The following is a 12,299-nucleotide window of genomic DNA, read 5'->3' as shown; positions in this document are numbered from 1 at the left end:
TCTTCCTTCTTTCCTTCACTCTTCACTACACCAGGCAAGCAAATCATGTGTTTGTAATTTACTGCCATGTCAATGATTGCAACTTCAATGAAATTACAATGCCAACTGTGTTCCCAATTAAAGCAGTTGGGTCCCATAGCCAGTTCTATGCTGAATGGAAGGATCCCACATTTCAGCACAAATTGTTAAAAGTGATAAATAGTGAACATAAGTCCTCAGTGCACATTTGAGATGATCTGGGATGAATTTTCACAAGAAAGGCAAAGAGATGAAAGTAAAATGGGCATCAATATCCCAGAATTCTATCAGCTCTTTACCCTCCATTTGAGGATGGGGCTGAGGCAGCAAAATGGTCACCTCAGTGACATTCTCTGGAGTGTCTCGCTGCTGCCAAGATACATGAATGTTTAAGAGTTCCCTGAGCAAACGGTTGAGGTACAGAGAAATGGTGCCATTGCTGGCCACAGGGCAGGTTTCCTACCTGCAAATGGCTAAAGCATCTTCTACTTAAAATCACATTCATGCCTGAATTCTGGAAGATGCTGTGGAGGCATTTTCTACCCTTTCTGGAGCACAATGATGTATGCTAACTGTCTCAGAATCATGATTCCGCACAAAGAGCCATAACTAATATGGCCAGTCTGAGACTCCAAATTGCTGTGAAAATCTACAGCTGTGAAGAACACAGAGGAATGGATCAAAGAACTCAGAGTTTGAAATTAAAGTTAAAAAATTGTGCTTTTGTGGAAGCTGTTCCAACTTCACAAAGGTTATTAGTATTCATTAATAAATGGCATTGTATTGAAATGTCTGAAGTCCATTTTGAATTTCACATCAGAATCAGGTTCAATAAATGACCGTTTTGACCTCTGTTTTGAAAATCTAGAAAATGATTTAGACCAGTGGTCGGCAAACTCATTAGTCAACAGAGCCAAATATCAACAGTACAACGATTGAAATTTCTTTTGAGAGCCAAATTTTTTAAACTTAAACTTCTTCTAATGCCACTTCTTCAAAATAAACTTGCCCAGGCCATGGTATTTTGTGGAAGAGCCACACTCAAGGGGCCAAAGAGCCGCATGTGGCTCACGAACAGCAGTTTGTCGACCACTGATTTAGACTACTAGATGAGCATCAATCTTAAAGAATACACTAAAAATTGATTCTCATTTCAAAACTTTTCTTCTATAATGGATGCTGGCAGTGTTTTTTGGTTAAATTTTATACATAACGTATAATATAATAAAGTTTCAGAAATTGCTCTTTTTAAAAAAGTGACTCCTTGCTATGCAATCATTTTTAAAACTTTTCTTTTAGTTGGAAAATATCCATATTTTAGGAATGATTTCAAAGCTGCTGGCATTTTTGAATTTTACTTTTTAAATTATGATTGACAGTGAGCATGTTTTGCTGCCAAATCTATGATAGGTTTGCAGGATGTGCTTGCCTTCTCAGCAGACCCAGGAAGGCCCAGGGGTTGTTTCACAGTTACGTTACATGGGGATGTTAAGTTGATTTGGTACATCAGCCATCAAGCCTGAAAAGGGTTCCCAGAGTGTTCCTCCTGTAAATATTCATCCCGAGGAACATGTTGGCCCTGATTGCACAATATTCCTGTTTTCTAAATCCTTACTGAGGTTTCATGGCCTGAGCATAAATGTTTCTATGGCAACTGGGAGAGACAGCATGAGAAAACCCAGGAGTGATGAACAGAGGTCCTTGGTGGCCAAGATGCAGGGTATCTGGAAGAGAATTCACAATTCAACAAAATTTGTTTGAGTCCTGGGGTGTGCTCACATCCTTCTTCTGCTCTTTTATATTCCCTTTTGTTTTCAGTCCTTACTCCCAATTTTCTCTTGCGCCTGGATTTGTCCACATCATTTTAACTCGTTCTCATTTTCCAGTGTACTCCGTGCCTGGTTTTCTTCTCACTCAGCTGGTTTACATTTGTTTATGACATTACACCTACAGCAGTGCCTTTTGATCTCAGTTGGTTCTACCTGGAGCCTCTAGGTATCCCCCTGTTTACACTCCAGGTAAAGCAGTCACCTATCATTCGCCTACTGTTACACCCTGGGAGGTCCTGCATCTCTCCTTTGATCCCTGCTTGGTTCCAGAATTAAGGCTGTGACAGATTCCACATATACACACAAAACACACCAACAGCATTGGGTTAGTAAAAATGAAACCAGAACATTGGTTTACTGAAACATAATCCATTTTTATTGTTATAGGAAGGTGTACACTAGTCTGCCTGGAGTGATTGATTTATTCTTTAATCTATTTATTCAACTGCTCATTCAGTCCTGTGTTCATTCAGCAATTCACTCAAATATTCCATCATTTATTTTTCTACTCCATGTATATTTATTGAACATCTATATGTGTGGCACTGTCCTAGATGCTAAGGATACATAGAGCAGTGAACAAAGGAGACAGAAATTCCTTTCATTGTAGAGCTTACTATGTCAGAAGGTAATAGGTGCTAAGCAAAATAATAAAGTTCGAGGGTAACAGATAAATGGCTAGGGAGGCAGTGTGTTCAATTTTTATGGGGTAGGCTCATAAAGAAGGTACATGTGCATAAAGATGAGGAAACTACCTAAGACCAGAGAAAGAATCACCCTGAAGTATCAGAGGAGCAGTGCTTGGAGCTCACACAGAGCTGAGAACGGTGCCAGCTTCCACCAGCCAGGCTCAAATGCCTCACTGCCTGCGTGACTGAACATCCACAGGACAGGAGGAGGGGTGGCCAGAAAAAGAATCTGAAAGAATCATGTCCAAAAAGTTTTCAAAGCTTGATGAAACGCATAAGCTCACAGAATCCCATGCACAAGAACAATGAAGCAAGTGACATAGACACATCAGAGCCTAATTGCTCAAAACCAGAGAAGATCAATGGAGCATCTTAGAGGCAACTGGAGGGGGAATAAGACACAATAAATAAAAAAGGATGACACATATGAGTGGCAGTAGATTTCTCATCAGAAACAGTACAAGACAGAAGATACCAGAGTATCCTTATGGAACTGAAATTTTTAAAGAAGCTATCCACCTAGAATTCTTTAACTCACAAAATATATTTCATAAGTAAAGGAGAACTCCTTGGTATATATAAAAGCTGAGAGTTCATGACAAGCAAACACGCACTACAAGAAATGTGCAACAAATTCCTTTAAGAACAACAAAAATGATGTCAGATGGAAACATGGAGCTACACAAGGAAAGAAAAAAAAAAAAACCACCAAAAATGGTAACTTCCAGGACAAACGTATAATATATTTTGTCTTATTATTTAAATACCTATAAAAGATTACTCATTCTTTTAACAAGAGTAATAACAATGCCGTGTGGGTTTTGTACCATGTAAAAGTGGAATGTGTTTTAATAATAGCACAATGCTTGGAGGGGAGAAGGGAAAGCACACAGTATTTTCAGTTCTTTCCCGATACATGAAATGGTGGACCACCAATGAAGGAAATCTGTGCTGAGTTATTTTGGCCAATGCAATGTGTCTTTTTTAAAGCAATTAAAGGCTATTTTGTGATTTGCCATGTTCTCTCCCCATGACGGTGATCAGGAAAGTGTCCAGATGAAAGCACCAAAAATATTAGAGCAACCATGGATGCCAATCTCCCACATGGAGGAAGCTGTGCCAAGCTGACTGAAACCCCTGTGGATGACTGACCAGGAGGGGCAAGAGGTCAACTGAGGTTTGATGTTTGTTACCTTAGCAAACTGTCCCATCCTGACTGTGATAGTTAAGTGAGGGCGGAAATGCCCAGCACAGAGCCATGGAAAAATGATCTTGTCCCTCAGCATACTTAAAAGTCCAGATGTTTGGTTTTATTTAATAACCCTCAGAGCCTTTCCAGATTTCTTGATTCATTAAATCAATGAGCATACCATCCCCACCCCAGCTCCCCATGCACACTGAGTGATAATAGTGCCCTAGGACACAGCCACGTCAGCAAATCCTCAGCTCTCCTTTGTAGGAGTTGAGCAGTCCTGCAGGGCAGAAGTGGTTTGGAGGGCCCATAGATCCTCTCACCCCTGACATAGTGGCCTCAGAGGCTTCTACCCAGGGGATTCAATGACTGAGAGTCAGGTTTGAATGCTTCCTCTTTGTGGTTAGTGTCTGTGACCAAATCCCTGAGCCACCCATCCTGATCTGCCAACCTGTCTACTCCCTATGAGCATGAAACAGAAACGTAGGGAGCCCATGACTTCTTGAAATCATTGGGTTTGAATGGTCTTTTCTTATTGTTTTCCAGTTCACATCCTAATGTCTAAAGAATGAATAGAAGACATCTGCATTTCCATCAGGGGCATTCTCCTCCAAAAGGAGTATGTTGAATGAAGACACATCTGGGTAACATCAAAGGTGAATCAAACTTTGGACACACAGGTGCCTAGCCCTCAAGCCATGGTGGCACATGCAATATGAACACCTGAGCATGACTGCCTATGCCAGAGCATGACTGCCTCCCCAGTTCACAAGTGGGGGGATCTAGGGCAGCTTTCATGTATTTATCCGAGACTATTCATGCATAAGCCACAGACCATTTAGCAGATGCCACGTGCTCAATTTTGCAACACAGGGAGCGCTCACAGCAGGGAAAAGCACATATCGGAGACATACAAATGCTTAATACTCAAGGATCGTCTGCTAATGTGCCCGATGTTGACAAAAGCAAGTCTGAGCTGTTTGTTATCCCAGCCTCACTCAGCTCTGCTCTGGTGTAGTTATGGGCTTGATGGATTGAACAGGCTTCCCCAAAGCTCATTTCCCCAAGTCTCCCCAGCTGTGCCAGTGATGTTGAGCCAGAGAGTACCACTTGCTAATTTCCAGGATGGCCGGCTGGTTGCTCAAATTCGCGTGCAAAATGACTCTCCAGGTCCAGAATGGTTTGTTTAGATTTTGCTTAGAGTTGTGCCCAGGCTGGATGTATTTGCATATATACACCCCCCCCCCCCCTTCTGCATAAATGACTGGGAAGTTGCAGGAAAAATATTCATAGGAGTATTTGGCCCTTCAACCCCTCATTCATCAAATACTTATAAAGGACCACTATTTGTCTAACCCTATTCAGAGGCAAGGATATGCCGGTGAATGAGACTGACCAAGCCACATCCGTAGTGGTCAAACATGATTCTCCTCTGACTCTATTCTCCGAGATGACACATGGCCTTTGTCCAATGAAAGAACAAGGACATGTGGCCAAGGAGCAGCTTCACCCTCCTTTAGCCAAAAGGGAACAGTTTAAAAGCAGGTCAAAAGTGTATACATATACAAATAAATTTTCATCTGTGTCCTGTTTCTTCTCCATTCATTTCTCATTCCTAACATGGAGTTTACAAACATTTTTTTTTTTTCATTTTAAATGAAAATGTAAAAAAGAATGACGTGGATCTATTTTAGGCTCTCAGGCAAAGCAGGGGAAGAATGTGCCCAAGGGATAAGACTTGAGAACTTGTTCTACTCAGGTCTACAATCTGCAAAGTGAGCAGAAAGGTGGTATATTATCCAATGGCTTCCAACCCTGTGTATGGTTAATCTGCATGGCGAATCATTGCTTCATCCACTCCTAGTTCCCAGACATACTAACAGTTGTCTGGACAAAAGATCTTACAGGTCTCTCCACAACCTACCAAAAGTTACAACAGATTCCAATGCATCTGCATTACAAAAGGAAAGATATATTTTTAATTCCAGGGAAATTTAATGGCAGGTGGAAAGAAGGGATGAAGGTTGGAGGTAGAGAAGTGAGAAAGCTTAAGATGTCACTATGCTGATGAAACAGTTATTGAAACGTAGAAAAGATTCTAAATATGTTATTTTGAAAAGTATTAAAAATAATTAAGGAAAAAAGAGCTGTGAAAAATGAGCAGGAAGCCATGAATTGAGAAATTAAGTGTGCACAGTGTAGAAGACAGCATGGACCTATGAACGAAGGCAGGAGAATTACCCAAATTACACGGATGCTTTCTGGATGTCGTGAACTGGCACTCCCATCCTGCCTTTTAGCATCTAAATTTATCACTGTTTGGATTCCCCTAAATAACACAGGCGATATCCCAAGAAACATGGGGGACTGTGGAGACCCTTGAGCTAATGTGCCTGAAGAGCTTAATATTCTGGGGATGAAAGGATTCATATGAAAATGAGATATTATCAAAGTTAAACACAGTTTAAAGCCCCAGGACTCCAATTCGGTTTTCCTTTCCCGGAGGCCTGTTGAATAGTTTAAATGGCTCCACAGGACTTTGAAATTTTATTAAAGATTACTCAAAGATCAAAAACATAAAAGTCTAGTGAATAAAGACATTGGATCGAAGGACAGGCTTAGTCAAGCCATATGAATCTGATCTTGTTTTGATTATTATAGATCCTTTTATAAATTAAGCTTATTTTAAAATAAAAAATAGAGATTACTAGAAAGATGCTCGCTTCCATTTATAATTAACAGTTGACAGTTATATACAATTTGACTACAGTCTAACATCATAAAATCTTAAAGATGTAGCTAAAATCATTTAGTGCCCCCCCAGCAGAAGTCCTGTGTACCCCAATTTATGTGCTAAGCGTGAAGCATCATTAAAAGGAAAATGCATACTAATCTGCTTTTATAAGTATAAACAGTATATTGCTTTCCCAGAATTACATACTGTTTATGTTTACTGTTAATATGTGAGGATGTGACAATGTACTTACTGATGTTTGTTTTGCTCTATCAATCTCCATTTTGAAATATTTCTTATTTATAAATAGATTCACATATAATCTCCGAATTTACCTTTTTATCTATTTGGGATTATATTTAGTACATGGTGTGAGGTGATAATCTATGGAAATATTTTTAAACAGTTTAAAATTATAGACAAATGATGCAAGATATAGACATTTTCTCCATGATTGGTGATGAGTCCTTTCCTATGTATGAAAATTGCCTAGTACACTGATCTGATGTCTATGCTCTATTATCAGATTGATGTGTGCCACCCCTAGGGGAGGTTGGGCATAAGGGAAGGGACCTGTCATTGCAGCCTTTCTCAGCTATGTGAAAGTGATTTGGCTTCATCCTGAGGGTAGTGTTATATTGTGGGGCTTTTAAGATTGCTAGAGGGGGCTGCAGGGGGAAAATGACAATGAATACTTGTGAAATAGAGAAGTGAACAAATGAACAAGATAAATGAATTTGTTGCAAACACATGTAAAAATACTGCAACGATGGATTGTATGGTCTTGAAGGATAGCATTTTCCAGGCAGTGAAATGTTAGGGAGGGCATTTTAAACCAAGCAGATATCTAGGGTTGCATGAGTAAGAAATGATCCTTAAAACACACACAAATGCAATTTTTACATCAGGAAAATAATTTATGAGCCTTATGTTTGAGACTATGAGGAGAGAGAGAGAGAGAGAGAGAGAGAGAGAGAGAGAGAGAGAGGTGTGGAGGTGATTGATGGGAGATTATAGATAGAAATTTTTTATACCCTTCCTCCCTTCCTCCCTGGTCCTACTGTTCTGCTTCAGGGCTTATCCATGCTTTGTGAAGATGTGAGGGTATTGTCCTCTCCTGAGGATTACAGGTGATTCATTGGGATTTCACCATGTTAAGGCTGAATTGATTTTGTAACAACCTGGTCTTTGCATTAGATTTTAAATGGGAAACTAGGTCAAGTTAACCTTCTAAAAGCATCATTTATTCTGCGTGGAGAAAGAGACAGTTAAGTAGCTTAGAAAGAAAGACAAAGTTAAAGAATAAGTTGGTACAAGATTATTTTGTTTCTGTCATGCGAGTCCCAAGACAAAAGGTGGGAGACGGGATTGGCAAGTAACAGGACTTGGATAGGTAAGCAGGGTCAGATGGTGAGGGCATCCTATGCATTGTGGGTTAATTGAAGTTTTGTTTTTGAAGGACATTGAGCTACACAGCAATAAGATCAAGTGTGAACAGGAAGAACAGATTAAAAGCAACATAGAGAATGATTTTGAAGGCCAAGATCTGAGCCAAACAGAGGAGAAATGGCCTTCAACTAAAATTGTGCAGCTTTGGTAGGGATGGAGGAAAGTGAATCAAGAATGTCAAGGAAATGGAATTTTCAAGAGTTGGTAGGTGATTTGTGTAGGTGATAAGGTTCAAGAATGATGCTCAAACATGACTAGCATGGGTAGTGATGTTATTTCCAGAGTTAGAGGAAACAAAATAAGAACAGTAATAGAGTTTATGAGAAAGTGAGTGTCATATTCAGCCTCAGAAAGATCTAGAGGGAAATGTGGGCAGCTTAATTGGTCATACTCCACAAAGTAATGGGAAAATTGCCAGGGACTCTGTCCTGTCTCTGCTCAGAGAGAAGTAAGCAGAAAGGGCTAAAAAGATTAAATAATAATAATAAAAAGATGAAAGCAGCTCTGAAGCAGCTCTGAGTGGCTGATACAGAGCCATGCAAGAGAGCTGGAGCCATAAAAGAGGGGTGACCAGCTGGTGTTCAAACTTAGGGGATGAAGGGAGGCCACAACCACTAGGTCTAAAGTTCAAAGTGTAGGCGGGGGGTCAGGGGGGAGACAGCACACCTATCTCCCTTAGGAAGACATGCTCTGTCAAACCTCCATTGTTGGTACTAGACAGGAAGCCTGAGGGTGGGAGGGCTAGTGCCTGTAGGACTGAGTCCTCTAGGAGCCTAGGCAGGATGGAGGCAGGAAGACTGGACTGACCAGCACAGGACCGCTCTGTATAAGGTTACTCTGCATAAAGTGTTGCTGCTCAGACCAAATGTGCTGCCTCAGAATTGAGTAGGTTGAGGACTATTGCTGTCCTCACCATCCTGCCCTTCTCTGGATTCAAGGTTGCCCACTAGACCTCCTTTCCAAAGGAGAAGTGGGCAAGTAGAGAGAAAATAATGACAAAGCCTGAGGTGAAGATAAAGGCCATGGATGGAGTTGGGAAAGAGGAAAGTGACATGGAAAAGGAGGTGAGAACCTGGGCACTCAATGCCCTTTGTACTGAATAACCACTACTATTTTTCAGACCATGGGATTCTCCTCATACTGTGCAATATGGCATTAGAAGCATGGGCCCACTTGTGTTAAAACCACCCTAAACCTCTGCAGTGCCAGTTGGAGCTGGCTGGCTCTACTTTTTAGTGGCCACTTCCAAAGGATTATTAGTCAGATGTCTGCATCAAAACTGTTTGTTTGACATATTAAACTGTTGCCATGGGCAAGGGTGGCTAAATTCTATTTCAGGAGAGTGAAACTACTATTCATAGTTCTGACTGTAACAAGAGTCCCATTCCAGTAAGATGGCGGAAAAGGAGTTCAAAGCCATTCCCATATGCCTGATCATATGCCTCACTGTGCTCCCACCAAAGTCTCCATATGAGGAGATGACAGCAGAGAGGCCACCTCTCCTGTTCTAGACCTTTTCTTGCCATTCTCCTATTACTAAGTATATGTTGGGCCTTATGTTAGCTAAGCACCAGCTAATGCCTGGCCCCACTCTGATCTGAGATTTTAAACACACTGTGACACCCACACACACCCATACACATACTGGAAAGTATCTAGAGATTACTCACTTGGTTATATTCCTCTCAGGAGCTATGGAGTATGTTCTGCTGGATTGTGAGCTGAAGAAATATTAAAATTCTCTGACTCATGCACAGACCCAGGCAGGTAAGAAGCTGACACTATTTGTCACATATATATATATTTTTAGTTCCCCATTAACCAATCTGATCTTTCTGCCAAAGATATCTCACACTCAATCTTTGGGTTAAATTTAAGTACATGCTGGTGCTTGCATATGTTTTATGGAAATGGTCTATGGCACTGGGTACTAAAATGTCACTGATTCAGACGTAAACGGAAGCTGTTTGGTGGATTTGTGTAGGTGAGATGAGTCATAATTCAGTGAGGGAAGACTGTGAAGGCATTTGTTCCTGTAGTAAATACCTTCACATAGCAGGAAAGAGGAGTGAGCCCACACAGAGTGAGCCCACCTCCTTAGTAATGAACATGGCAATAGCTGATCAGTGAAATGCTATATCATTCCTTTCTCTGTCTTCCTTCCTTTTCTTTTAAGGAAAATCATTTTAAGAAAAAGGTGCTGAATACATATATTTAAGTTGTCATTCCTTTCTAGTTAGAGTGTGCCAACAGAATGTAGAAGTTGAGCATGAAATCTTAGTATTTTAGGTAAGCATTAAAAAAATACACCATTATGGTTTCCTCCTAAATAGAAAACTAAATGTATTTGTGTTGGAGTACTTGACCAATATTTGAAGGCACACAGACACACTCACATTCAGTTGATTATCTCTTAACCCACGTCATCCAGTGATCACCAGCATTTACATTTCACATTATTACTTTTTTGTCTTGATAGGTAGATATGTAGATAGGTAGATAAATGATAGATTGATCAGATTTGATAGATAATAGATAGATATATGGGTGGGCAGATACAAAGGTAAATTAGAACACTTGTAAAGAAAAAAATAAAGTCGTACACAGGAATTGTGATGAAAATGATGAGTTCTTCTATTTTTTAGTTAAGCCCCTATGTTATTTTGGGTTCTCCAAGAGCAAACCTTGAGACAGTAAGAGTTGGGAAGTGAGAGAAGGAAGAGAAAGCCACTTCAGTGCCTTCCTGAGCAGGTTACCACTGTGGAAATCGGAGACTCCATTGCCCTGAGCTCTGAGGGTCTGTGTGGGATGAGAAGCAGTATTTGTCCATCTGCCCCATTCCTTCATCATCAGGAGGCTGTTCCCAGGCAGACTGGCACGTTGGCACGTTCAGTCAGGCTCATAGGCACACCTGGAACCTGAGGAAACTGCCAGGGGGGAGTCACATATGCTTCCAGAGGAAGGCAGTGCTGTGAACCAAAAGGGAGAGGTGTTCAAGGACATGGGAAGGACCCCATCAGCTTCATGACTGGACCCCTTTCTATGCTCCAACCAGGGCCCCTTATCTGAATTCTCTCTCTCCTTCTCATGAGACCTTCTATTGTCCTGTTGGCTCCATCCCTGCAGCAGATCTCAGAGTTGCCTCCCCCTTCCTTCTAATCCTCAGAGCCAGGATCAGACCTTTACAATGTTTTATACAGCATTCCTAAAATATTACCCACAAAACAAAAGGCCTACAAAATTCTTTGAGAAAAAGAGGAGTCTGGGAATCAAATAATTTTTCTAAATTCAGCCTTATATTTCTCCTTCTTGGAAACTCACAGCCTTAGTTTAAAAATGTTTACTTTTGTTTATTCTTATTATTTGTGATATCCTTAATAGTATAAGTGAAAGAACAATATACTATAAATAACCCATAAATATCAATTGTGCAAGTGCTAGATTACTGCTTAGTTTGTATGTCTGTTATCACCATAACAAGCTTTCAGGCTTCTCTAAACCAACTTTTCCATCTTAACACTTCCTGATGTCCCTTCAGATAACTTGTACTTCAGCTAAATTATACTCAGTTTCATTTCCCATGTTTACCTATGACTTTCTGCATTCATTCACAATTTATTGTTTATTCATTCTACATTAACACATACTTTTTGACACATAACGCTTCTTGAGTTTAAAATAATTAAAATAAAAACCACAGAGTCCCCTTTTGCTAATGTTTAATTGTGCTCTGGCTAAGTGGACCTGGATGTCCTGCAGATATCTGTTCGCTTGGTTATCTCACTCTGTTCATTCATTCAGGTGCCAGTAGAGCATGAAGGAATGAGCTGCCATAGTTTTATTTAAAAATTTATATCTTGGGTCTTCATTTTCAGATTAGCCTCTATGAAGAGTTGCCTCTTTTGCCACTTTTGTGGAGCCAGAGAGGTGCCACGTTGATGGCACATTGTGAGGGGCTGCTTCTCACAATGTCTTGGTGTAAATAAACTGAGATGCTTAAAGGCAGGAGGACCAGACGCTCAGCTGCCTGCAGACGTTGGGCCCAGTATCTCCAGATGGAAGGAGGAATGCATGATGATCACTTGCTGTAGAAGGTGCCTGCCCACACCGTGCTGGTGATTCCTGGTTGGCTCTCTATGGAATACCCAGCTTTTGAAATTGGGGAACCCAAAGAAACTTTTAAAGGTTTCATTAGTCTTACAAAAGATCTCACAGGATCTGTCATGAGTAGGAATTGTGATAAGAGAGGAAAATTAGATAAAGGTCTCATTTCCATTTCTTATGCTCAGTTGGAGATGAAAAGAAGAAAATATATCCCAAATTTCAAGAGAGAGAGAAAGGCACTGATTCTCTGAATATCTGAAAATGGCTTTCTAACAAATGTGCAT

Source organism: Eptesicus fuscus, chromosome 4 (assembly GCF_027574615.1).
Source record: "Eptesicus fuscus isolate TK198812 chromosome 4, DD_ASM_mEF_20220401, whole genome shotgun sequence".
NCBI classification, from domain to species: domain Eukaryota; kingdom Metazoa; phylum Chordata; class Mammalia; order Chiroptera; family Vespertilionidae; genus Eptesicus; species Eptesicus fuscus.
The sequence above is the reverse complement of the archived record's forward strand: the minus strand, read 5'-3'. Positions refer to the sequence as shown.